The following is a 27879-nucleotide window of genomic DNA, read 5'->3' on the forward strand; positions in this document are numbered from 1 at the left end:
ATATGCACATATTTCTGTTGTGTAGCTGCACCATGTTGATACCTCAATTTTAGAATGCCTGGTAATGCTCCTGGCATGCTCTCCTGAACTCTTCTTTGAACTAGGTTTGATAAGACTTTAGAGATAATGGGAACTGCAGATGCTGGAGAATCCAAGATAACAAAGTGTGAAGCTGGATGAACGCAGCAGGCCAAGCAGCATCTCAGGAGAACAAAAGCTGACGTTTCGGGCCTACACCCTTCATCTGAGAGGGGGATGGGGAGAGGGATCTGAAATAAATAGGGAGACAGGGGGAGGCGGACCGAAGATGGATAGAGGAGAAGCTAGGTGGAGAGGAGAGTATAGGTGGGGAGGTGGGGAGGGGATAGGTCAGTCCGAGGAGGATGAACAGGTCAAGGAGGCGAGATGAGGTTGGTAGGTGGGAAATGGAGGTGTGGCTTGAGCTTGGAGGAGGGGATAGGTGAGAGGAAGAACAGGTTAGGGAGGTGGGGACGAGCTGGGCTGATTTTGGGATGCAGTGGGGTAAGGGGGAGATTTTGAAAATTGTGAAGTCCACATTGATACCATTGAGCTGCAGGGTTCCCAAGCGGAATATGAGTTGCTGTTCCTGCAACCTTCGGGTGGCATCATTGGGGCACTGAAGGAGGCCCATGATGGACATGTGTTCTAAAGAATGGGAGGGGGAGTTAAAATGGTTCGCGACTAGGAGATGCAGTTGTTTATTGCGAACCGAGCGGAGGTGTTCTGCAAAGCGACCCCCAAGCCTCCGCTTGGTTTCCCCAATGTAGAGGAGGCCACACTGGGCACAGTGGATATGATATACTACATTGACAGATGTGTACATGAACATCTGCTTAATATGGAAAGTCATCTTGGGGGCCTGGGATGGGGGTGAGGGAGAAGGTGTGGGGGCAAGTGTAGCACTTCCTGCGGTTGCAGGAGAAGGTGCCGGGTGTGGTGGGTTTGGAGGGGAGTGTGGACCGGACAAGGGAGTCACGGAGAGAGTGGTCTCTCCGGAAGGCAGGCAAGGGTAGGGATGGAAAAATATCTTGGGTGGTGGGGTCGGATTGTAGATGGCGGAAGTGTCAGAGGATGATGCGTTGTATCCGGAGGTTGGTGGGGTGGTGTGTGAGAACGAGGGGGATCCTCTTGGGGCGGTTATGGTGGGGGCGGGGTGTGAGGGATGTGTTGTGGGAAATGCAGGAGACCCAGTCAAGGGTGTTCTCGACCACTGCGGAGGGGGAAGTTGCGGCCCTTGAAGAACGCGGCCATCTGGGATGTGCGGGAGTGGAATGCCTCATCCTGGGAGCAGATGCGATGGAGGCGAAGGAATTGGGAATAGGGGATAGAATTTTTGCAGGGGGGTGGGTGGGGGGAGGTGTATTCTAGGTAGCTGTGAGAGTCGGTGGGCTTGAAATGGACATCAGTTACAAGCTGGTTGCCTGAGATGGAGACAGAGAGGTCCAGGAAGGTGAGGGATGTGTTGGAGATGGCCCAGGTGAACATTGAGGTTGGGATGGAAGGTGTTGGGGAAGTGGATGAACTGTTCGAGCTCCTCTTGGGAGCAAGAGGCGGTGCCGATACCGTCATCAATGTAGTTCACCTGGGCCATCTCCAACATATCCGTCACCTTCCTGGACCTCTCTGTCTCCATCTCAGGCAACCAGCTAGAAACTGATGTCCACTTCAAGCCCACCGACTCCCACAGCTACCTAGAATACACCTCCTCCCACCCAAACCCCTGCAAAAATTCTATCCCCTATTCCCAATTCCTTCGCCTCCGTCGCATCTGCTCCCAGGATGAGGCATTCTACTCCCGCACATCCCAGATGGCCACGTTCTTCAAGGGCCGCAACATCCCCCCCCGCAGTGGTCGAGAACGCCCTTGACTGGGTCTCCCGCATTTCTCCGCAACACATCCCTCACACCCCGCCCCTGCAATAACCGCCCTAACAGAATCCCCCTTGTCCTCACATACCACCCCACCAACCTCCGGATACAACGCATCATCCTCCAACACTTCTGCCATCTACAATCTGACCCCACCACCCAAGACATTTGTCCTTTCCCACCCTTGACTGCCTTCCGGAGAGACGACTCTCTCCATGACTCCCTTGTCCGCTCCACACTCACCTCCAACCCCACCACACCCGGCACCTTCCCCTGCAACCGCAGGAAGTGCTACACTTGACACACACCTCCTCCCTCACCCCCATCCCAGGCCCCAAGATGATTTTCCATATTAAGCAGATGTTCACCTGCACATCTGCCAACGTAGTATACTGTATCCACTGTACCCGGTGTGGCCTCCTCTACATTGGGGAAACCAAGCAGAGGCTTGGGGGCTGGTTTGCAGAACACCTCCGCTCGGTTCGCAATAAACAACTGCACCTCCCAGTCACGAACCATTTTAACTCCCCCTCCCATTCCTCAGACGACAGGTCCATCATGGGCCTCCTGCAGTGCCACAATGATGCCACCCGAAGGTTGCAGGAACAGCAACTCATATTCCGCTTGGGAACCCAGCAGCCCAATGGTATCGATGTGGACTTCACAATTTTCAAAATCTCCCCTTCCCCCAATGCATTCCAAAACCAGCCCAGTTCATCCCCACCTCCCTAACCTGTTTTTCCTCTCACGAATCACCTCCTCTCACCTCAAGCTGCACCTCCATTTCCCACCTACCAACCTTAAGCCGACTCCTTGACCTGTTCGTCCTCCCTGAGCTGACCTATCCCCTCCCCATCTTCCCACCTATACTCTCCTCTCCACTTGTCTTCTCTATCCATCTCCAGTCTGCCTCTCCCTCTCTCCCTATTTATTCCAGAACCCTCTCCCCATCCCCCTCTCAGATGAAAGGTCTAGGCCCGAAACGTCAACTTTTGTGCTCCTGAGATGCTGCTTGGCCTGCTGTGTTCATCCAACTCCACACTTTGTTATCTTGATAAGACTTTAGTCTGTCTTGTTTTAAGCTTTTGCTTTTTATTAATTTAAAGAACATCTTCATATGGCAATATAATGTCACAGATCCCTTTGCTTTCCTAATTTCCTCTCTAATTTTACTGATGTAGTTTCTTACACTCCTCTGGGCTTTTTTGTGGCATAGAGCTTTCAGATTCTAAGAGATGACCTTTTATGTTTTAACCTACTCTCTATGTTGTTCAATATTCAGCAGCTCAAGATTTTGGGTCTCATTTTTTCTTTGTGGGAGCTTTTTGCTCTGAATTCTTTTACTCCATTTTGAATATCTCCCACTGCACTGACATTGTTTTAAAGTAGCTGTTTCCAGTCTGCTTTGTCAATTTACGTCTTAGTATCTTAGTAAAATTTGTCTTCTTCCCACTTTAAAGCTTTTACTTTTAGTCTGACATTTTCATTTTCTGTAACTAGGTGAAATCTAACTGAATTTATGATTGCTATCACCAAATAATCTCCCAGATTCATCCCCTACAAGTAAATCCTAACCTGTTCTTCCTTTCACCATCCCTTCCTCCCACCTCAAGCCGCACCTCCATTTCGTACCTGCTAACCTCATCCCACCTCCTTGACCTGTCCGTCTTCCCTGGACTGACCTATCCCCTCCCTACCTCCCCACCTATACTCTCCTCTCCACCTATCTTCTTTTCTCTCCATCTTCGGTCCGCCTCCCCGTCTCTCCCTATTTATTCCAGAACCCTCACCCCCATCCCCTTCTCTGATGAAGGGTCTAGGCCCGAAACGTCAGCTTTTTTGCTCCTGAGATGCTGCTTGGCCTGCTGTGTTCATCTAGCTTCACACTTTGTTATCTTGGATTCTCCGGCATCTGCAGTCCCCATTATTTCAGTCCAGAATTGTCTGTTTACTTGTTGAACTTGAAGCGTACTAGTTAAAAATGTTGTCTTGAAGGCATTTTGAGAATTATGCAACATATATACCTTTTACATTGATTTAATCCTGGTTAATATTAGTGTAGTTAAAATCCCCTACGATTACTGCCCTCTTCTTTCAGGGTCAGCAATTCAGCTACATGGGTTGCTCTTGTATCTTATTCTAATGCTTTTGGGCCTACATAATAAACCCAGTGATGCGATAGTTCTTCTTCATTATTCAGCTCAACCCATGTTGCCTTACTTGATGACCGTTCTGGCATAAAAATTGTTCTGCACGACCGAAATTCTTTGGCTAACAAACAATATAATACCCCTCAAATTTTCTTCCCTTCATCCTACACAAAAACCCAACTTTATTTGGGTTCTGAGAAAGGGTCACCAGACCCAAAACATTAGCTCGGTTTTTCCCTTCACAGAAGCTGCCAGACCTGCTGAGCTTTTCCAGCAACTTTGTTTTTGTTCCTGATTTACAGCATCCGCAGTTCTTTCGGTTTTCATTTTCACAAACTTCACTGCATGTGTTAATTGAGAAGAAGAGTTTATTTTGCAAATAATTTTCAAACAAATTAACACTCAAGTGAAAATTAAACAATTCTGTTCTTTTTATTCCAAACAATTACATGATGCACCAAATTATTAATGCTGTACGTTGAATGTCAAATGGAATATAAACAACGAACAAAAACAAAGTTGCTGTAAAAGCTCAGCAGGTGTGACTGCACCTGTGAAGGAGAAAATAGGCTTCACATTACAGGTCTGGTGGCCTTTCCTCAGAACTGATGATGGCCACTATCAGTTCTGAGGGACGGTCACCAGACCCAAAACATTAACTCTGTTTTCTCCTTCACAGATGCTGCCAGACCTGCTGAGCTTTTCCAGCAACTTGGTTTATGATCCTGATTTACAGCATCCGCAGTTCTTTCAGTTGTGGTCATAACGGAATATTGTGCTTTACAAACAGTTCTACATTTTTACATAAAGAAATAATTTATGAAATATTATGGCATCAAAATCATTAAATGTTGTACAACACAGAAACAGACTTTTCCGTCTACCTCTCCTATGCTGACCAGATATTCTAAATTGATCTAATCCCATTTGCCAGCATTTGGCCCATATCCAAATAAACCCTTTCTATTCAAGTACCCATCCAGATGCCTTTAAAAAGCCATAATTGTACTCACCTCCACCACTTCCTCTAGCAGCTCATTCCATACACGTATCACTCCCTGTAGAAAAGGTTGCCCCCTCAGGTCCCTTTAAATCTTGCCCCTCTCAGCTTTCGCCTATGCTGTCTAATCTTGCACTCCCCTACCCTGGAGAAAAGGACTTGGCTATTCACCCTATCATGATTTTATCAACTTCTATATGTTAAAATCCAGCTTCCTCTGCACTTCAGGAAAAAAATTTGCCACCCTATTCAGCCTCTCCCTATAGCTCAGACCCTGCTATCCTGGTAACATCCTTGTATGTCTTTTCTGACCCTTTCAAGTTTAGCAACATCTTTCCATTAGCAGCGAGACCAGAACTGAAAGTAATGTTCTAAAAGTGTCTTCACCAATGTCCTGTACAGCCGCAACATGACATCCCAACTCCTATACACAATGCACTGATCGATGAAGACACGTGTATCATACTGTTTCAAATTTAAAGTTATTTGGTGGTTTTGTACAATATGTTGATACTGTAATATATTTGTTGAACTAGTAGCTTATCATACTTCATCACCTACAACAGCAGTCCCAATATTTGTGAATGACATCCACTCAGGGTTTTGTGTGTCTCTGCTGTGGGTTTTCATACGATTGGACAAATTAATCAAACCAGAAGATGCATACCTGAATAACAGGATCAATGTATGTAAGGCCATACCCTGCACCTAGAACTATTTCTCTACAGGGGTTTCCTTCTGTCTTCAGTGGGTCACACCAACTTTTATTCTGCTCAGTTTTCAATATCACAAACACCTCCAACAGTATCCCCATAATGAGGCACCCTCTCAATCTCTGTACTGCCTTAACTGTTGGACTGATGAAACTTCAGAGCGGCCAGTTCTCTGAAAGGGTATTGAGACTCCATGCACTGTGCTGCATTGGATGACAAAAGTTGATGCTTTCAATTGTACAGGCAGATGTACTTTGAACAGGCTCAGATTGGTCCCTTTGCGGGTCATGAAACCCAAGGCAAACACCAACCCAAAGAGTGGGAATTGAAGCTGGAATTTTGTTTCCAGAAAGGATAATTCGAAGAAGTGTTTTTGATTTAAATTTAAATTACTTTCCAAATCACCTTGAATGCAAAATCATTGTATGTTGCAGCCTTAAGACATAGAGAACAGTCTGAAATCTGAAAATCTGAAATTTAAATTCTGTTCTGTTTTTAAGTTAGTTGATATGAAAAGAAGACAAAAAGCAAAGAGTCAATCCATTTGGTTTGGTCCATAAGTGAGTATTTCATTGTAGACCTTCGCCAAAACTGATCCACTAATTTCTTACATTCGTGAATGCAAATTTCCTTCCCCTACCTCAGCTTAAATCAGCAATGAGGGATGCAGATGCAATGCTGCAATTTATCTCCAAATTCCTAAACTAGTAAAAGGAAAAATCTTCATAATTCCAATGATGATTGAAGTCAACAGATCACCACTGTAAAGTACACACTGTTACAGAAAGAGACTCACCAATGAGCTCAATTCATCCTGCTGAGTTTAGGCTTCCCTTATCTCTGAGTCATATTCAGCCCATTTTTCTGTGCCAGTGAAAATAAGATCTATTGGAAACAAGATCCCAATTTCCAGCACAATTTTGGATAAGTCACGAAGTCCTGACATTTTGGCAAAAGACAGTGTGGCAAAAATATATATACCACTGTGATAGAGCAATTAAACAAGTATTTGTTCATCTCAAAGAGTCAACATAGAATTCCAAAAGGAAAATCATGTCTTACTAATCTAGATGAATCTTTTGAGAATGTCACCAACATGGTGAATTGGGTACAGTCTATGAATATTCTCTGTATGGACTTCTAGAACATCTTAAACTGATAAAGTTATGTGAAAGAGGTTATCAGTAAGATTAAATATACATAGAATTGGAAATTATTTCTGAAATGGGTTAGTAATTTGCTGTGAGTAAGTAGGAAAGAATAGGGATAATTGGTTCATTCTCTGATTGTCAGAATATGAGAAGTGTTCACAGGAGTTTGTACTAGATTCCCAGCTTTGCACTGTGTATACTAATAAGTCATATGAAGAAATCAAATTTTGTATATTTAAGTTTCCAATGTCATAGTAAGTATCGTAGCTTAGCGGAGAAAGTTACAAAAGCTAATAGACCAAGTAAGTGAATGGGAAAAGTGAATGGAACTACCTCTGGGAAAGTATGAGTTTATTCACTTTTCATCTGAAAAAGAAAATGGAAATAATTTCTCAATTATGACAGGGTAGAAACTGTGGAGGAACAAAGGAGTTTAGGTGCATAACATATGTAAATAATCACAAGCAGCTAGTGCACAGGTACAAATATTATTCTAAATGGTTAATGGAATGTTGGCTTTTATCTCAAGAGGGCTGGAATATAATTAAAAGGAATTTATGCTTCAGCCATACAAAGCCTTCATCAGAACCCATCTGGATGCTACATTCTGTAATAAATTTAAGTCCCTTTGGGCAGTCCATTCAATAATTTGAAGCTGATCCAATATTGGTAACAGTTATGAGTGTTTTTTAAGCAAAAATGAGACTTAATTCATGCAGCATTTGGGCAGCAATTTACAAGGAACAACTGAAAATTACAATATTCCATTGATCCTTGCAGAAAAGGCCTAATCCATTCATATACCTGTTCCTCACATATTCTTATGCAACTGTCTAATACCCACCTGGGCCCTTCAAAGCATAAAGTTGTCCAATCGCACTAAGATATAATTGAAAACGTGAAACTGTGGAAAATTCATCCTACTATGATACTCCATTCTACTCATTCATGGGCACAGGCCTTGTGTCTTCATTATCTGCTATGTTGTTTTATACAATTTTGTTTTGCTCTTGTTTTCTATTTCTACAATTCTTGAAGGCACCAAGAGATCCTACTTTAAATAAAATGGACTTACACATCTTTTTCTTGATTCTATCAATGGAACAAACAAAAACTAAGAAAAATAAACTAGCCAGTTTAAAGTTAAATTTCAACTAGCAAAGGTTAATACTGAAGAGTGAATATTTGATTGTCTTTTAACGAGTAATAACATCTTTTTGCATGTTTGTATAGGCATGAAAGAGAATAGATACCATTCTTAAATAGCCTCAAGACTCCACCAAATGGCAGTGCGAGGACCAGGAATCAAGAGATCAAGCCCAGCAGAGGAGAAAGAGGATGTCAATTGGTTACAAGACAGCAGCGCAAAGGCGTGGAGATCGACAAATCGAACCCAGCACTGAGGAGAGATTGACCCCTCGTGAGGAAAGCCGATGTGGAGCAAATGCAGGCCCACGGCGGTAGAAGGTCTGTAATTTGGAACTTTGGACTTTATTTCTTACTTGCTACTTTATACTGACAGGGACTGTAATACTGAATTTTTAACTTAAATCTTTATTTTTCTACTCCTTATCTAAGATTTTATACCAAGGTACCTTGTGCTATGAGTGGCAACATTGTAAATTTTTCACTGTTCTCCTGTATCCCTGTACTTGGTACATGTGACAATAAAATCTAATCCTTATTCTAATTCTAATTGTGTCTCTTTTCTTAACATCCTTCTTTGTAACAACTAAAGCTGCCAATAACAAGGATATTTCTGACCAGACATTATCTTCAGTGTCTGAACGGATTTTTCAGAATAGTAATTTGAATGAAAAGCTTAGGGTCACTGAACTTTTGCAGTGCTAGATGGCTCCAAGTAACCTCACAAGCTGATGTCTTCACAATTCAGCTTTTGGCTACCAAATCCCAGAAACGATAGTAGAACTGCAGATGCTGGAGAATCTGAGACAACAAGGGATCAAGCTGGATGAACACAGCAGACCAAACAGGACCATAGGAGCAGGAAGGCTGGCGTTTCGGCCCTGGACACTTCTTCAGAAATGAAGAAGGGTCTAGGCCCAAAACGTCAGCCTTTCTGCTCCTCTGATGCTGCTTGGCCTGCTGTGTTCATCCAGCTGTACACCCTGTTATCCCAGAAATGATATGTTGGTTTTGGAAAGAACATAGTGCATGTTCATTGTGATAATATCAAGACTTCAAGGATTGAATTACAAGGACAGATTGCATGATAGCTGGTATGCTTTTACAGTTTCGAATATTGATCATAAACTAATCAAAATGTTTAATTTGATAAAGCAATTCAACAGGTTAGATATTAAGAAGCTATCTCTTCTTATAAAGGAATCCTGAACAAGAAATCAGTCTTCAAATTAGAACTTGATGCTAGAGCATGAAATCAGGTAGAACTATTCACAGTAAAATAATTGGAATTTGGAACCTGCTCCTTCAATACTGTCATTTAGAATTTTCTAGACTGAGACCAATAAACTTTGTTAAGGAAGGAGATCAAAGTACAGGCAAGGCAGAGAAAGGCATAAAAATAAAGCTGTGGCACAGTACAGCCATTATCTAGACAGAACAGGTTTAAGAAACTGATTGGGATAACTGTGTTCCTATGTTCCTAAGATAAGAGAAACTGTGCAAAAATCTATGACAGTGAGTAATGCACTGTGTGGTAATTCAACCACAAAATAATTTTTTGCTGCAATAATATTGAACATTTTTCTCTCCCAAAAATGCTTTGGCAATATTAAGACAAAAGATGGTTAGGCAAACATTGGGCAACTATTCACTATAATTTATAAATGGTAATCAGTTCCCTCTATATATTCAATTACTTAAAGTGATTTCTTTGTGAGGTCATTGCTTCATTTTAAGCATAAATATTCATCAAAACAAAAACAAGCTGATAAAATGGTGCAAGTCAATCTTCACTTATTAATTTTTACAGCTGAGAGTTTTTAACCAATCACATTAAGATTATAGAATCTAAAACAGTTAAAAAGCATAACAAGAATTAATTCAGCCCATAAATAACAGCAATAATTTCTCATGATCCTGTGGAGTCTTACGCTCGTACAGTGCTAAAAATCAATTAGTTTCCCTTTTGCTTGAAATCAAAGAACTAGCAAAGTGACTTTATTTTTACAGAACAGTTTGTACATGCATTTTATGACCAATTGCTCTGAATTTTAAATTTCTTTCCTCTAATAACTAACTTAATTTAGGCAAGTAATATTTGTAATATGAGCACATTATAAAATGTGAGTACATTGCTAAGCTCACCCATTTTAACAAAATTAATGACTGAAGAAAGAGATTGGCATGATTTCTCTGCAGACTCATACCGCAATCACATTTTCCCCTGATTTCCAGCTCCAAATTAAAACACCATTGCAAATTTTTTGGACTGATGTTTAAAATGATACAGTTCGAGTCTAAATGCTGGAGAAAGATTTATTGTATAATATTAAGTAATTTCTGACATTGTTAAGTTTTTTTGACATTGCATAATACATTCTCAAACATCAATACATAACATGGAATGAAGTCAACTTGGCACCTGTAGAAAATGGAATTCAAGTGCATGGGAAACAGTGCAGAGTTATTTTGAAGTGTATGAAGATGTAGAAAAATACATTTCCATTTCTGGTCCATGTTAACATCAAAGCAAAGAGAAATTTCAGGAAATGCTTTTTAAAAATCTCTTTTGGAAGGGTGAAAATACAGGAAACTCCTTTTCCTACTTTTATCCTAACACAATCAAAGGGAAATTACTAATAGTATTAAATTGTGTTTCCACAAACAAGGCAAAAGGGTTTGCTGAAATTCTGTTCTGTCAATTTGTTCTCCTTTTTACCAGCAACACCACCCCCATCTCTTTTTTAAAGATGCTGACTTTTACTGAGTCACAGACCCATGTACATCAACAGCTCTTCTGTACGTCACCTAATAGTTTTGTGTCAGCATACACAATGAATGTCATCAAGCCATTCAAATGCAGCGGGCATCACAGCTGAGCCCAATTCTGTTCTGACCCAATGTTCACAAACACAGATTGCCTGGCAGGAATCAATGAATAAATTTCAGATTGGGGACTTCAGTCGATTTTTTAAACCTAATTTCTTAGCCTGGGAGTACTGAGGGCAATTGTAGTATCCGATCACCTAATTGAGTGTAGAATAGAAATTGTACTTGGGGGTCTGTACTGCTTTGAGTGACACCAGATGATCCCTTTAGCCATTAGGCCAATCAAATGATACACACTATTTTTATGATAAAGTTTAAAAAAGTTATTTATAGGTGGTATGTAAATGATCTTAATTCACATGTAACATAACAAATTAGTTACCATGTAAACATTGGGTAATGAAATCATATTTATCTTTGGGTGTGTACTTAGACTTGACTTTCTTTACCTTACAGCTCCAGCTATTAGGAACAAAAGTCTGTGTTTACTTATCGGATACCTATCTGCATGGAGGCCACGAATTTGTGCAATTTGTTTTTCCTCTGACTTCATTAGGTTCCACCATTTTAAAACTGATTTAAAACAAGTATTTAAATCAGCATTGGGTACAATTTGTTGCCGTTCTTATTTTAGTACATTCAGCGAAGTTATAGCATACCACCAATATTGGAAATTGTGATTCACGCCAGCAAGTGGAATAAAAACATCTTTGGTCAGATGTATTGGAAATTATCAGCTATTCTGGACCTCACACAGAAGGTGATCAGTGTCAAAACTGTCACTTCAATATTGCAGTTTGCCAAAACCTAAAGCTAGGGAAAGCTCCAGCAACAAGATTAAGAGAAAATAGGGGAGGAGTGTGATTACATTATGCTGCCTTACTTTAGCTTGTTCAGAGAATGAGTTCATGGGCTTATTTGAGGAAAGATTATCTTGACAAATTGGATAAACATCTTATGCATGACAGGACGCTGATGGAGGGTCTGTTCTGTAAGCACACCTGGTGATAGTTTGCTTAGTGTGTGACCAAGGTGTGCGGCAAGCCCCAAGTTCTCTGGCTGTGCTTTGTTTACTGTTGACAGGTAAAGGCATATCCATGTCTTGGGCCTTGGTTACTGCTCACAAAGCCACTGCAGATGTCTAACTATTTTTTATCGCTTAAAACAACTCATTCTTAGAGCAAATCACAAAAGGTTGCAGAAAATGTCAGCAAATAATTTTCACTAAGGCAAGAAATCTTTGCGGTTATCCGACCTTCAGACAAGCCAAATGTGGCTGAAGCTGACAAACTCTGCACAAACTGCGGAACCACCCATTCTCCCACCACCACTCATCAGTTATTTTGGCTCAGTTTCATAATCATCATTCATCGGAGGTGAACTGTGCTGGGATGAAACATTATCACAGAATTTGGTGTTGAAATGCAACCACTTAAAGTGGCTAGACATAGCAGACAACATTTTAATACATCCACAAATGCAAACACAGAACAAAGCACAAGAAAGTAGCATATCATATTGCCAGGTGAATATGTCTTAACATTTTCTTGCTTGGATACAGCAAAGGTTTTCTTGTGATATAGATTGGTATGATTTCATGTAGTCTGTCTATTTTAACACCACTTTGTTCCTGATACAATGTAATTAAATATTTTAAGCGGATTCCAGAGTTAATGATTTCAGGAAATTTTCTCTTATGTCAGTTTAAATCATAAATGAACTGCCAGATGGAAACCATGGAATAGGATGAAATTAAATTTATGGAATTTCTAATAAATATTTATCATCCTTAAAGAAATATGAATTGTTTTGTTACCACTAGTTATGATGAAATAACAAGTGCCAGAAGTAAATGACAGTCTATATTTTTAATTCTGAAGACTCATTCTAGACTGTAAACAATAGCTATTTCTAATTAAAGTTTTAAAAGTTCTACATTTCAACATTTAAGTGCCAGAATCGTTTAAAATAATTATTTTCCTTCTCTGTGAATCTTCAACCTGAAATGTTAGAAAGTGAGAGTGGAAAAAGATTTTCATCTTGTTCTGTTCCTTTAGGTCATTGTGCTCCATTAAAAGACTGCAAATTCACTGCCAAGAAATAAACTTGAGCTATGTTTAATCGATAATTCAATTTAAAGAGATTTTTGTAAGTTTCTATGGAAAGTTTAGGTTCCTTAGATATTCCTGAAATAATCCACAAATTTTTTCAATGAGTTGTTTAGTGAAATACGGGAACTAATTACATGATTAAAGCAGTAGAAGCAGTTTATAGAAAATATTGTCTTCTCGAAAATATTATCCTAGGTTCAGTTTTTTAACGTTTCTCTGCAATACTATCTTCAGCCTCAATGATGGGACTTCATGAATGGTTATGGTCAACTAAATTTGAAGTGTGAGTTACCAGAATTTCTTCAAGCAGATAACACTGTAGCAACTGAATTTCAGTTTCTTTCAAATTATAAGATTGTTACTTAAAAAGAATAAATTCCAGTTGCAATTGGCATTTGCTAAAGGTTCTATACATTATGAGAATGTGAAAGAAGTGGCACTAAATGCCTGTTTACAATAAATATTGAATTTACTCTAAGCTAATTGCTGACACTGCAATGGTTAATGCTAATTCATGGAAAAGGGTGTGGCTAAAAACAATGTATAAAGCATGATTGATTTCTTCCAGCAGAAATGTATCTTCGGTCCCCTGGCAAGAAAGTCTTGTTGCAGGACAATATTATTATGCATGGCAGGAATAGCCACTCTGACTAATTCCATGTGAATAAGTTAACAAACATTGCAATGCCCCTTAAGTTTTTTTCCCTTCATCCGGTATGAAAATTCAATTTCAATTTCACAAACTTCATTAAAAGTTTTAATTGAGGAAAAGATTTTATTCTGCAAATAGTTTTCAAGGAAATTAACACTGAAGTGAAAATTAAACAGTTCTTGTTTTTCTAAACAATTTTATTTCAAAGGAGTAATTACCTGATGAACCAAATTATAACTGCAAGCAGTTCTACATTTTTACATAAATACAGAACTTATGAAATATTATGGCATCAGAATAAGCAAATAAGTGATTTGGTGTGGAAACATTAATAAGGTATTGATAATATTGTGATAAATGATTTAAAAATCTTTGTGCTTTGAGTCTTGTATGAGTTGCCAGGTTGGTGGCTAACAATAATTCACTGGTAATCAATTCTAAACTGTCATATATTAGCAAACATATTTTAGAATTAACTTTAAAACACACTCAGTGGCTTTGTATGAGCTTTTCATCTTCAATTACTTTCACTAAGAAAAAAACACCTTGAAAAATGTTGGAGAATTCAAGTCTGTGGAATTAGGTCACTTTGTTGTGATATTAGTAAAGGTAAAGTCACCGTCGCCCCAGAGAAGGAGGATAGCACAGAGCAGCTGAAATGGAACAATATTTCATAAATTGCTGTACTCCGACGTAAGAGTGAGAAAATGTTAAAGCACCAACAGAAAGCCACACACGGCTAATATATGCTCCTAAATCCTGGTTCGCATTAATTCATGTATGATGAACAAAAGAAAGTTTGCAATTTTATAGCACCGATCCCATTTTTAGGGCTTCCTAAAATTTTTGATAGGCAGTGAATTGTTATTTGATGTGATGATTGATGTTAAGTTGACAAACATTGCTGTCAATTTGCATACCAAGTTGCCACAAACAGCAATGAGGTAAATATCCAGTTACTGTGCTTTAATGTTTAAAAGAGTTAATCAAGGGATATATGTTTTCTAAGAAAGCTAATTGTCTTCAAATAGTCCCATGAGATTTTTCATTTCTACGTGTCTTGGGTCTCAGTTTAATGCTTCAAACAATATTAGGCACCTCCAATGTGCAATGCACACTCAGCACTGAGCTGAAGTGTCATCCTTGACGTGGTCAAATCTTCAGCATAGCGTGAGTCCATAACTCGCTAACTCAAAGGAAAGTAAGTTGCCTGAACCACACTGATACTGAGCCCATTACCATCGATCAACAACTTTAAATTACGAAGTGAAAATATATTTTTTCCACTTGGATTTTGTATATAAAGTTTGGGTGGACTTTCAAAGTGTGCAAGACTAAAGGGAAGTAACCAGAGATTTGGGGGCAACTGTTGCTTTCTAGTGGCCACAAGGAGCTGAATCTGATTTTTTTTGGTCCTGCTAAATGTGGGTTGCAGTGCACTTTTTTGGAGGGATTCTAACTGTGAGGCCAAGCAAGATATCTCTCCATAACCTTACGAAACATGACTCATTTACTACCTATTCACCCTGCGGCATCGTGTCCAACTCTAATGTCAGTTTACTGTGAGCCATTCTTGAAACAACTTACCACTAATCAGACATCTGCCAAAAGAATAGTATTTCTGGCACCTATCTCATATTTAAAACGCTGACGTGCACCCAGACTGATGCTAACATTCCAAAGCTACCCTGCTCAGTGAAGGATGAAATCTGAACATATTCGAGAAGGAGGAAAAGATGTCATAACTTTTCTACGGACACCTGGAAGCTCTGGTCAAGTGGATGGTGCAAAGGAGAGGAGTCTTCTTTCTGAAGGACCAGCAGAGGAGGAGACATCACCAGACTCTGGCAGCCTCGTCAGAGGTCACTACATGGATTAGTGCTATCTCCATAGTAAAGAGAAATGGCCAGCAGTACCGTAAGAAGATCAATGATTTTCTTCAGCTGCCAGGTATGTGCCATGATTTCCATGTTGAAATTTCTCGACATCTTGCATGCTCCGCACGTTTGGGAGGACAGGAAGCTGAATAATAATGAGGCGATTTGCAGCATTAAAAAGGCATTTGACAAGCTACAATCCCGCTTAATTGGCAACTCACCGGTGCCTAGTGAAAAACTTGTCTTAATGCTCAGCAGAAACATAAAAGATGCAGGGAAACGCTCTTGAAATTGAAATAGGCTTCACCAAATTTCTCATCTGAATTTGCCACAAATCTTGCCATAGTTCACGTCACTGAAACCCCTACAGGACTCCACCAAATAACTACATTGATAAGTTGTGTTAATTTCCTGCCAGGCTCGTTAAGTTGTAAAAGTGGGTGTAATTGGATATTAAATATCATAAGCAATCAAATTTAATGTGAAGTTTGGTGTTTTGTTTGTTTTATTTTTGTTTTATTAATATACATTGAAGCATACAGTTTACAACTTTTACAGCATGTTTGAGTCAAAGAGAGCTTCTGACTACATATCCATGCCATAAATGCATGCCATCTGACTCTCCCACTAGTTTATTTACTTCTCCTGAAGCCCTCATACATGCTTTTGTTAGTTTCAGGTTTGAGTATTCCAAGACACTGATAATGTTCTAGATTCTATCCTCTGTAAACGTGACATAATAGGAAACACTAATGCCCATGTCCTTATTTGCACCAAGTCCTGTCCATTTAAAACGTTCTGCTTACTGGCAACAATTGATCCCAATTAAGCAATGCCTCAATTTTAAAATTCTCATCCATGTTTTTGAAACACTCTATAGCCTGACTTCTTTTACTCTCCTCCAATCACACAACCTCTCCAAGATATCTACTTTCATTTAATACTGGTCTTTTGAGTGGCCCTAGTGGTCATGCCTTCATTTATATGACCCTAAATTCTGGAATGCCTTTGTAAACCCCTCCACTTCTCTTTCAGTCTTTAAGACATTCCTTAAATCTTATATCCTCATTAATGGTTTTAGCAGTTTGATAATATTGGCTAATGTAACTCATTCAAATTTGCTTTATCATGTTCCTGTGAAATATCATACAACATTTTATTACATTAAAAACTTCATTTAAACATAATTTATTTGTGCTTTTGTTGCTGTCAATCACAATTCATTTAAGAAACTACAAGTTTTGGTCATGTTGTTCAGTCTTTAACAAGAAATGTATCCCTTCACAGAAACTGCAAACACAAAGCTGGTCTCAGTGAGGACATTTTTTAAAAGTTCAATGCATTGCAAAAAAAATCAGAAAAATAAACCATAGCTTGTAGGCTGCTGATAATGAAAATTTTGTATTATGAGAAGACAACCCGAAAGGAAGCAATACTGCTCATATCTGCTGTGCCATGGGACTACAGCTCATCACTTTTGCTTATCTTCAAGAGAGCAAAATACAGAAGATGAGGAACTCAGAAACTAGTTGTTCCACCAATCACACCAGAACAGTTCAAAGTCATAAGTCATAGAGACATAGAGGTGTATGGCACAGAAAAAGGCCACTCAGTCCATCAGATCTGTGCTAGTCAAAACAACCACCTAAATACTCTAATCCCAGTTTCCAGCACTTGGACAATAGGCTTGAATGCTTTGGTATTGCAGGCATATGTCTAAAAACTTCTTGAATGTTATGAGGGTTTCTATCCCTATCAAACTTAACAGGCATTGCAGATTCCCAACCCTCTCTGGGTGAAAGAAGCTTTTCTCTAAATGTTTTTCTACTCTCTGAATCTCCTGCACCTTACTTAAATCTATGCACCTTTATCATTGATACTTCCACCAATGGGAAAAGTTTCTTTCTGTCTCCCCGTCTATGCCCCTCATAATTTTAAACATCTCAATCATGTCCCCCTCACTCTTCTCCACAATCCCAGTCTGTCCAAATTCTCTTCACAATTAAAACTCTCCAGTCCAGACAACTTCCTGGTAAATCTCCCTTACCCTCGCCAGTACGATCACATCCTTCCCACAATATGGATTGCAGAATTGTACAAAATACTCTAGTTGTGGCCTAACCAACTTCTTATCAATGTTCCAGCATCACCTCCCTGCTCTTAAACTCTATGTTCACCTAATAAAGGCAAGTATCCCATATGCCTTCTTAACCACTTTATCCACCTGTCCTGTGAATATAAGGGTGGACATGTGCACCAAGGTCTCTCCGATCCTGTGTGCTTCCCAGATACTATCATTCTTCATATATTCTCTTGCCCATGAACGACACCACACGTATATCCAGACTGCATTCCATGAAGTGAATTCATAGTGGAATTTTAAATCCTGGATCTGGAAGACAGGAGTCTGAACTTCTTCCAAAGCCACAGAGTTTGTAACTGTGAACTACTGGTTTGAAAGCTTAGTTATAGATTCTATAGAGGTGATCATACCCTACAAAGTATATTGTATTGTGTAATTACTATACAAGATCAGCTATATGCTGCAGCACTGAGGTTGAAAGACTCTTTTTGCTATCAGGCATGGCTGTGAGAGTCCTTGGCAACATTTTCAATACCTCGATTATTTGCTTGAGTAAAATGATTGCTTTCATAGCTCCACCTTTACACAGCAGAGCAAGGAAAGTACAGTATCTGTCTGTCCCTTCCAATCTATTGCCACAATGAGTTACAACACACTGTCCCATCGTCCACTGGTGCCTGCACTCTAATGTTCGGTAAATTACTATATATGGACACATCTAGCTCACTTTCAAACTGCAGTGTGCAGGTTCTGTGCTGGCGCTAGGGAGTGATGAAGTATGTAATAGTACTACTTGAATTGGATTTTCCTCCTCTGAAGTAACTCCTTCAGGGAGCTCTGGCTTTAAAAGTATCTAGGAGAGGAAAAAAAGGTTCAAAAGTTAGGATGACATGTCCATGGAAAGACACAAATATTTCAATTTGATGTACCGAGCTGGCTAAGGGTGTAATGTCTTGATGATCAGTAAAGAGGCATATAGACTAGTCAGACTGAATGAAGACCCAATTTTGAAGGGCCAAAATGAATAATTCTGGCAAGATCACAAATTCCAACGGCTTGTTGCTCTTACAGCATTTTCTGCTTTCCAGTTTAACCCTGTTTAGCTCCTCCCATAGGTATACAGCATTGTTTGGCCTGGCAGGAAAAGATGGCAAGAGTTTGTGGATGATTCCAGAAATAAGAGCGATTTGTGGAGTTTGAGTTGGCAAACCAGAAGCTGAGAGGAAGATGTAACAAAGTGTGTGTGTAGCTATATGTATTTGTCTGTCTGAGGCCTGTGTCTGTGTGTGTGCATGAGTGTGAGATATTTGGTGTGAAAATCAGAGGTGGTCTCATATTCTTTATGCTGGGTGGTATGATTTCTTAAGGACTGATGTCATGCATTATTAAAAGAGATTGACATATAAAAGCAGTATTGCTACTCTGCTTTTCCCATGCCTTATCTTGTTTCTGAGGACAATGCATCTGGCCAATGATCTCTAATTTTTATTCATATTAATTCCCAGGATATGGGCATCATTGGCTGGGCCAATATTTATTGCCCATCCCTAACTGTGCTGGAGAAGCTGGTTGTTAGCTACCTTCTTGAATCACTTGGCTTGAAGGAATACCTACGGAGCTGTTAGGAAGGAAGTTCCATGGCTTTGATCCAGTGATACTGGAAGAACAGCAATGTAGTTCCAAGTCAGAATTGTGTGTGACTTTAAGGAGAACTTGCAGAAGGTAATATACTCACGCACCTGTATTCCTTGTGATCGCAGGTTGGAAGGTGCTGTTGAAGGGCCATTGGAGAGTAGCTGCAGCACATCTTGTAGGTGCTGCACACTGTTGTCACTGTGCATTGCTGGTGGACAAAGTGAATAGTGGAAGTGTTGGATGAAATGGCGATCAAGTGGGCTGCTTTGTTTTGAATGGTGTCAAGTTTTTTGATTGCTTTCGGAACTGCAATCACCAGACAAGTGAGAAATATTCCATTACACTCCTGACTTATAACTTGTGGACAGGCACTGTGGAGACAAGAGGTCAGTTACCCACTGCAGAGTTCCCAGTCTCTGATCTGATCTTGCAGCCAATGTTATCTGTGGCTGCTCCATTTCATTTTCTTTACAATGGTACCACAAGGATGTTGATGATGGAGGAATCAGCACTGATAATAATGTACTATTGATACTATCCAGGTCTTACTACGTATGCACATGGATTGCTTTAGTATCTGAGGAGTTGAGAATATCAAGCAACCATCAGCAAACTTATGATGGAGGGAAGTCATTGATGAAGCAGCTGAAGATTTTTGGATCCAAGGCATTACCCTGCGGAACTCCTGCAGAGATGGCCTGGGCTAAGATAATTGATCTCCAACAACCACAACCTTCTTCCTTTACGTCAGGTATGACTTTAACCTGCAGAGAGTCTTCCCCCACAAGAGTCTAGTAGCAGCCCAGGTGGCAGTGCCAGAAAACAGGAATTCCCTCCTCACCTCTGCCAGAAACACCTGTAGGGAAGCTGCTGAGCAAAATGGTACTTGCCTCCTAATCATTTATCAGAAACTTTTCTTTCACAAACTTGCAAACGAAACAAGTTACAAGTGAATTCTGGCACGGGATTAATTTGTGCAACCCCATTCTAAATGAGTGTCTGAGTGACCTGTCATTAGTTACACCCAAAATGTAGCTTTGTATTCACATTTGCAGTAAGTATTTAATAACTATATCAAGACATTTGTCTATTGGATAACAACCTCAACTTTCTCCAGTGTTGTCAGGTGAATCCTTGCTGTGAAGTCCTGGATGCAGCACCATTAAGAGGTAACCATGTTCTTCAAGGTAGATTGCACCTTGCTGCTTGCTTCTCTGGGTCTTCAGACAATTCTCTCTTCATCACCATGGGCATGTCTCATGGACACTATCATATTCCACCCCTCCTTGTCACAAAGAGCATTGTCAAACTTCAAGTTTCACCTCACCTGTTTTTGTACAAACTAACACACCACATCTGCCTTTCAAGCCTTCATTTTTGAGTTTAAGGCGACTATAACTTGTATGTTTCTGCCAGGCTGAATTGCCTGAAGGGATCCATACACATCTGATGCATCAGTGGAGGCTATATCTTACGGCTCTTAGCTTACTATCTTAGCATTCACTCACTCATTGTGCTTACTTAGAGGCCTCTAGCCTCTGTGGCAAGAATTGGCATTTCATGCGGAGAAAGAGGCAGACAGCTTGTCACAATTCAGAACATTGAACAGGGAATGAACATGTTGCCTTATGGCACCGTACTACATCATAGTTACACACAAAGCATGGGCGAGCAGGCTATGCAGTAAACACGTTGCATATGCTTCAGCCAAATGGTCATGTCTGAAAGTCAAAAGGCACCAATCCCTAGTGGGTGAAAGGGGCTACAGTCAGTCAGAGGATGCCAGCGCAGTTAGTTCAGGGTCTCATCTGATTCCAGTACATGGAGTTGTACGTGATCAGCCCTGCAAATCAAGCACAACCATCAAATGATTGCAGATCCATCAGTCAGGGTGCTGTGGGGACATCAGTCAGTGGGAGGATGGGGCAATCTGTCCTGCAATGAGACAAAGGGAGGAAATTAGCACGACGGAATTGGATGGAAGAGCAATTAGTGTTGATACATGAGCAAGGGAGGTGATGTTCCCAGTGGGTGAATAGGAAATATAAAGGGTTAGTAGTTTGGGAGGATGTGTTGGGTAAGAGCCTTGAACAGCCATGATGCATACAATAGTGAGAGCTGTAGTCCATGTGCCTTGATGAGACACCCAAGCAGTGGCAGAGTTAATTTGATGGAGCCCTGTGAGTGTGAGGCAGCAGAGAGAATATGGCGGTTCTTACCCTTACAGAATGCAAAAGATCATTAACCTTCTTCCTGCACTGCACTTCACTGCACCAGAGACCCAGGCCACTATCTCAGTCTAGGACAGTTGAATCTGGTATGGTGCCTTTTGCCAATCAGCAAAATAAGAGAGCCGTCATCATTTCCACCACCCCATAACCAGTGCGACCAGGTCCCTGTGAGTGAACCAAGGAGCTAACTCGCATTTATGGGCCATTTTCTTCAAGATAACATTACATGAAGGGCAATGCCTCACTTGCAGTATCTAAAGATGTTTAGAGATGGGGTTTAAATATGGCTGCAGCAACATCACGTTGCAAGGTCACGGCAGTGATGAGCACTTCCACCCTCTCCATAATTCATCAGATGTGTACCAAGGAGGCTAAGTGTATAAGCAATGAACTGAAAAGCTAACAATCGCATGAGAAAAGTTAACATGGGGCATGGAGGACCACCTACTGTGATTCTCACTGAAAAAAAAATTTTGCCAAAAAAATGGTAAAATTAAGTCCCCATTTTGAACTCATAGTGGGAATCTGGAGTGGATGCTAAACTGCATTATGATGCCTTTGTCTTCATGATGGATGAGAACCAGAAGATTTAAATTGGCATAAGCTAGAAGCCAGCAGGAATGATATGCATGTTGGAGCAAAACTGTCTGACAGCAATTTCCGCAGGAAATATCTACAAAAGTTAATAATGTATTGAGGTGGTGCTTGCGGACTGAATGCCGCCAGGGACACCCTCCGGTCTCTTTGGGCAGAAGGAGCACCTTCTAAGTCACATGAAATCTCTCAGAAGTTAAAACACAATTCTGAGCTTCACTATGTCTGAGCCAATGCCAGCTTTCAATGACAGCTTAAAATGGTCACATTTCACTCAACTTTGAGTTGAAATGCCAACAACATACAAAAATGTTCAACATTTATGGTGATAAGGAGGGAAAGTGGAGTAGAGGTAAAAGATTAACGATCATCAAAAACAATGTTGGACAGGCTTGAACAACCACAGGGTCTACTCCTGTGACTATTTCTAACCATTTTATTATATTGATGCCTACTTTAGGTGGATAAACTCCACAATCATGAAAACCAGGAATTTTAAAGGTTGGTTCAAGAACTTCAGGAATGCAGAGGTTTCTGTACAACGTTGACTTTAATTCGTACCTTGCTCCCACCAGATGGCCAGGACTAAACCAACTTTAAATGTGTCACTGTAGGGCAACTTCATAGGAACTGTATCATTGATTTCACAGACATTTAATTCTCTGGATGCGAGCTTGCTCACTGTTGGCGACAACACACAACACACCAAAACTGCAGCTAATGAACTTAAAAGACCCTATACAGACAACAAGCAAAACAAACATCATCTACAAAATACCTTGCAAGAACTGTGACAAACACTACATTGGACACACAAGCAGAAAGCTAGCCACCAGGATACATGAACATCAACTAACCACAAAACGACATGACCCACTATCACTCGTATCCTTACATACAGATGAGGAAGGACACCACTTTGATTGGGACAACACTTGCATCCTAGGACAAGCCAAACAGAGACACACACGAGAATTCCTAGAAGCATGGCATTCCAACCGGAATTCCATCAACAAACACATTGATTTGGAGCCAATCTACCATCCTCTGAGAAAAAGAACAGGAAATGACATCACCAATGCAGGAAATGACATCACCAACCCAAGGAAACCTAAACAGATAGATAGAAAGCTGGACATAACGTCAGCGCTTCGTCGGAGGCTCACTGATGATGTTACCTAGAATGGTGATGAAACATCTGGGAACAAACCTTCCAGCTCAGTGAACCAGCTTACATCCGGAACAAAATAAAGACCCACTCTTCTGTGGACCGAGAAAAGGAGAGCTTGACTGTGTTGGAGGTGGAAGGAAGACGTCGGGTTGGCTGTGCACCCTTGCAACTGGTGGATCTTAATGCTGGCTTCAGCCTAATGCTGGTTCAGGGGAGCAGCCAACCTGCAACGATGGCTGCGGCAATTGCTCATGCCCCGGGTCAGAGGATCCGGAACACCATCCGTGTTTCCGGGAAGAGGGTGGATGAAGGTGCACCTGTGGACTGCACCTTCTTCATGAAGAGGGTCCTGTTGGACTGTTGTGGGTTTGCCGCTGCGGACATTTACTGCCTGCAGGATTTCCCTGGAGGTGGTTTCTACGATGTAACCTTCAGGAGTGCCAAGCTTTGCGAGCGCTTCCTGGAGGTTTTCAAGGAGAAAGGAGGTGAGGGCCCCCTCTCGGTATTGGCCGCTGTCCCGCTGTTTGTGATGCCAGCGCAGAGGAGCCGTATGGTGACTGTACACATGTACAACCCGCATGTGCCAGCAGTTGATGTCCTGACCTTCCTCGGAAGGTATGTGAAGGTGGTAGGGGACCTAACTGACATCATGGACCCCTTTGGCATCTGGACCAGTAAGAGGCAGGTCAAGGTGACGCTGAGGTTGGGCGCGGATGGGAACATCGTACACCCACCGTCCAGCTTTGCGATCGGCGGGAGCAAGGGCTACCTGATCTACGCAGGGCAACCTAAAGTCTGCCATGCCTGCGGTAGGTCAGGTCATGTGGCGGCCGACTGCAAAGCCACCATCTGCAGGGAGGAGGGACACCTTGCAAAGGATTGCCCAAAAGAAAAAAGCTGCAACCTTTGCGGGGAAGTGGGCCACCTCTACAGGGCATGCCCGCGGCTGGGGACCACCTACGCCCAGGTTGCTGGCAGGGGCATTGCGGGGCAAGCCCCCCCGGAGGAGAGGAAGGCACCACGACCCTGCAAGGATCCCCCTAATTTGCAGGAGGGCCAGGTCGTGCAGGAGGGCCCAGCCCCGCAGGACGGACCCGAGGCCAGCAAAGCGCCCCTGCAGGCTCCGCTCCCCCCAAACAAGCGGAGTCGATGGAGGAGGTGACAGGTGACCTAGGGGAGTGGACAACGGTCCGGAAAGCGAGGAGGAAGGCGCGCCGGCGGGCCCAGGCACCGCAACCATCAGGCGGGAAGAGGCAGCTACAGGGGGGTTATAAGAGCTCCTCTGACGAAGGAGGTTCGGAGGAGGCCCGTCCAAAGCAGAAGCTAAAGATCTCAAGTAAGAAGGAAAGCAGCACCCTGCTTCCAGGTGACGGGAGGATTCCTGAGGCTCCCTCCGACACCCAGCCACGCACCGCTGGGGCCCTGGAGGGCCCCCCGGAACTTTCAGGCGGGAAGAAGGAAACAGCGTGTCCCCAGCCTGACCCAGAGCCGGACTGTCCTGCCTCCGTACCCCCGACGGGGGGATGCCACCCAGAAGGCAGCACGGACGGTTTCCTGAGCCCGGAGAGTGTCCAGCAGTTAGCCCGGGCAATGGGCATGAAGGGACAGATGGAGGGGCTGGACCTTGGACTAGGGGAGGGTACTGCAATCACTGTCCACAATGGGGGTACGAATTGCGAGCATTAATGTGCGCAGCGTCAAGTCCATCACAAGATGTGTGTCCATGTTGGCCGACCTGACCACCGTCAAGGCGGACCTCCCGTTTCTGCAGGACTGTGGGATACCGCACCTCAGCAGGTACGGGAAATGGCCCAGTGCCTGGACCTGGGGCCTTTCAATCTGGTCGGAGGGTAACGACTGTCGCTCCTCGGGCCTGGCTATCCTGCTGCAGGGGCGCAACTTCACCATCTCTCAAGTTCAGGAGTTGGTGGGGGGGGGGCGCCTCCTAGTGGCTGATGTCACCTACAGGAACGGTCCCCTGAGGCTGATCAATGTGTACGCCCCTGCGGTATGGAGTGAGCGGTTGGCCGTCCTGTAGCGGCTTCCACCCCTGCTGGCTACGTCCAGGCCGGTCATCCTAGGCGGAGACTTCAACTGCATCATCGATGCAGATGGAAGATCTGGCGTGGGGACAGCAGGCGGGGGGAGTCAACTGGACGTCACGTCCAGATTCCTGATTGGGCACGGTGAAGGATGCCAAGCTGCTCGATGTCTTCAGCACCCCTGCAGACGGAGCGCAGCGGAGATACATCTGGTCGTGGCCAGATGGGTCTATCTGCTCAAGGATAGACTTCCTGTTTGTGTCACGGGCGTTCTTGGTCAGGTCCACCGGCGTCGAGCCAGTGTTCTTCTCCGACCACTGCCTCCTGCTGGCCGACTGTCACTTACAGGACGACCAGCCGGCCGGCAAGGGGACACGGAAGCTCAACACGACCTTGTTGACCCCAGAGAATGTCGAGGAGCTTAAGAGGGAGTACGCCGTTTGGAGAACCATGAAACCCCTCTTTGAGTCTCCTGGCGACTGGTGGGAGACGGTGAAGGAGAACATCAAGAGGTTCTTTGTCCTCAAGGGTGTTCAGAAGGCAAGAGAGAGGCGGGGAAAGCTGTCGCGACTCCAAAAAAAGGTGCAGAACCTGCTCCTTCTGCAGTTGATGGGGGTCGATGTCACGGAGGACCTCCGCGAGGTGAGGGGCCAGCAAGCCTCGGTCTTCACAGCGGAGGCCTCCAGGATAATCTTCCGGTCCAGGGTCCGCTCCGTGGAGCAGGACGACACGTGCTCGCGTTTCTTCTTTCAGAAGGTGCACAAAGAGAGCTCTGTGCTTAGCTGGCTGAAGGAGGATGACAGCTCGGTGACGTCGTCTCGGCCCGACATTTTGAGGATCAGCAGATCCTTCTATGCCGGACTGTACGACGCGAAGCCCACAGACAGCACGGCCTCCGAGTCGTTCCTATCATCTATCACGGAGGACTTAGATGACGGCACGAGGGAGTGGCTGGACCGGCTGATATCCCTGGATGAGCTGACCACAGCCCTCAAGTCCTTGGAGAGGAATAAGACTCCCGGGAGCGACGGCTTACCGGTTGAGCTGTATTCCGCTCTGTGGGACCTGGTTGGCCAGGACCTGCTGGAGGTGTACCATAGTGCGCTTCGGGCAGGGGAAATGTGCAAGTCCATGAGGAAGGGCATCATCACCCTCATTTACAAGAGGAAGGCGGAGAGGGAAGAAATTAAGAATTGGCGTCCCATTTCACTATTGAACGTGGACTACAAAATCCTGGCCAAGGTCATAGCCAACCGGGTCAGGTCTGTCCTGGAGTCGGTGATTCACCCTGACCAAACCTGTGCTGTGCCGGGCAAGAAGATCGCTGAGAGCCTCGTGCTCATCAGGGTTACGATTGCCTACGTGCAGGACAGGCAGGTGGACACCTGCCTTGTCAGCCTGGACCAGGAGAAGGCCTTCGACAGTGTCTCTCATGCTTACATGAGGGACGTCCTCTCCAAATTGGGGTTCGGGAAGGGCATCCGCAATTGGATCCGGCTGATCTACACCAACATCGTTAGCGCAGTCTCGATCAACGGGTGGGAATCAGACAGTTTTCCCGTCAGATCTGGAGCCAGGCAGGGCTGCCCGCTCTCTCCTGCCTTGTTCGTGTGCTGTGTGGAGCCCTTCGCCGCATCCATCAGGAAGGACGTGAGCCTGAAGGGCGTGACTATCCCAGGCAGCGGAGGCCTTCAGGTCAAAACCTCCCTGTACATGGACAATGTCACCGTCTTCTGCACCGATCATCGGTCGGTGAGTAGGCTGTTGGACATCTGCGGCCAGTTTGAACTGGCCTCGGGTGCCAAAGTCAATAGGGGTAAGAGCGAGGCCATGTTCTTCGGGAACTAGGACGACCGCTCCTTCATCCCCTTCACCGTCAGGACAGACTACCTGAAGGTGCTGGGTGTTTGGTTTGGTGGAGCTGGGGCGGGCACTAAGACTTGGGAGGAGCGTATCACCAAACTGAAGCAGAAGCTGGGCAGGTGGACACTCCGGTCCCTCTCCATCGTGGGTAAGAACCTGGTTGTCAGGTGCGAGGGGCTTTCGGTACTGTTGTATGTGGCGCAGGCCTGGCCTATTCCCTGGACCTGCGCCGCTGCAGTCATCCGGGCCATCTTCCACTTCATTTGGGGGTCAAGGATGGACCGGGTCCGCAGGGACACCATGTACAAAGACCTGGAAAATGGGGGAAAGGGCGTACTGAACGCCACCCTCGCCCTGACGGCTACCTTTGTGTGCGGGTGCATCAAGGTGTGCGTAGATCCTCAGTACGCAAACACCAAGTGTCACTACTTACTGAGGTTCTACCTGTCCCCAGTGTTGCGAAGGATGGGCCTGGCCTCGTTGCCGCGGAACGCTCTGAGTAGTTGGACCGTTCCGTACCACCTGTCCTTCGTGGAGAAATTTTTGAAAGGAAACACCTTTGACCACAAGGCCGTCAGGCAGTGGTCAGCACGTAGTATCCTCGAGACCCTTCGGGTAAAGGAGAGAGTGGATCCCGTCGTGTGGTTCCCCACGCACACTGCCAAAGTCGTTTGGCAGAATGCCTCATCGCCACAACTTTCAAATAAGCACAAGGGCATTGCTTGGCTGGCGGTGAGAGGG

General features: G+C 43.4%; 1 protein-coding gene across 2 annotated transcripts in view; it reads right to left on the minus strand.

The window, feature by feature from the left end:
- Positions 1-27879, minus strand: part of LOC125457933 (uncharacterized) — an 839746-nt gene that overhangs the window by 39405 nt on the left and 772462 nt on the right. The gene's annotated exons all lie outside the window — the stretch shown is intronic.

Source organism: Stegostoma tigrinum, chromosome 14 (assembly GCF_030684315.1).
Source record: "Stegostoma tigrinum isolate sSteTig4 chromosome 14, sSteTig4.hap1, whole genome shotgun sequence".
Classification (NCBI taxonomy): domain Eukaryota; kingdom Metazoa; phylum Chordata; class Chondrichthyes; order Orectolobiformes; family Stegostomatidae; genus Stegostoma; species Stegostoma tigrinum.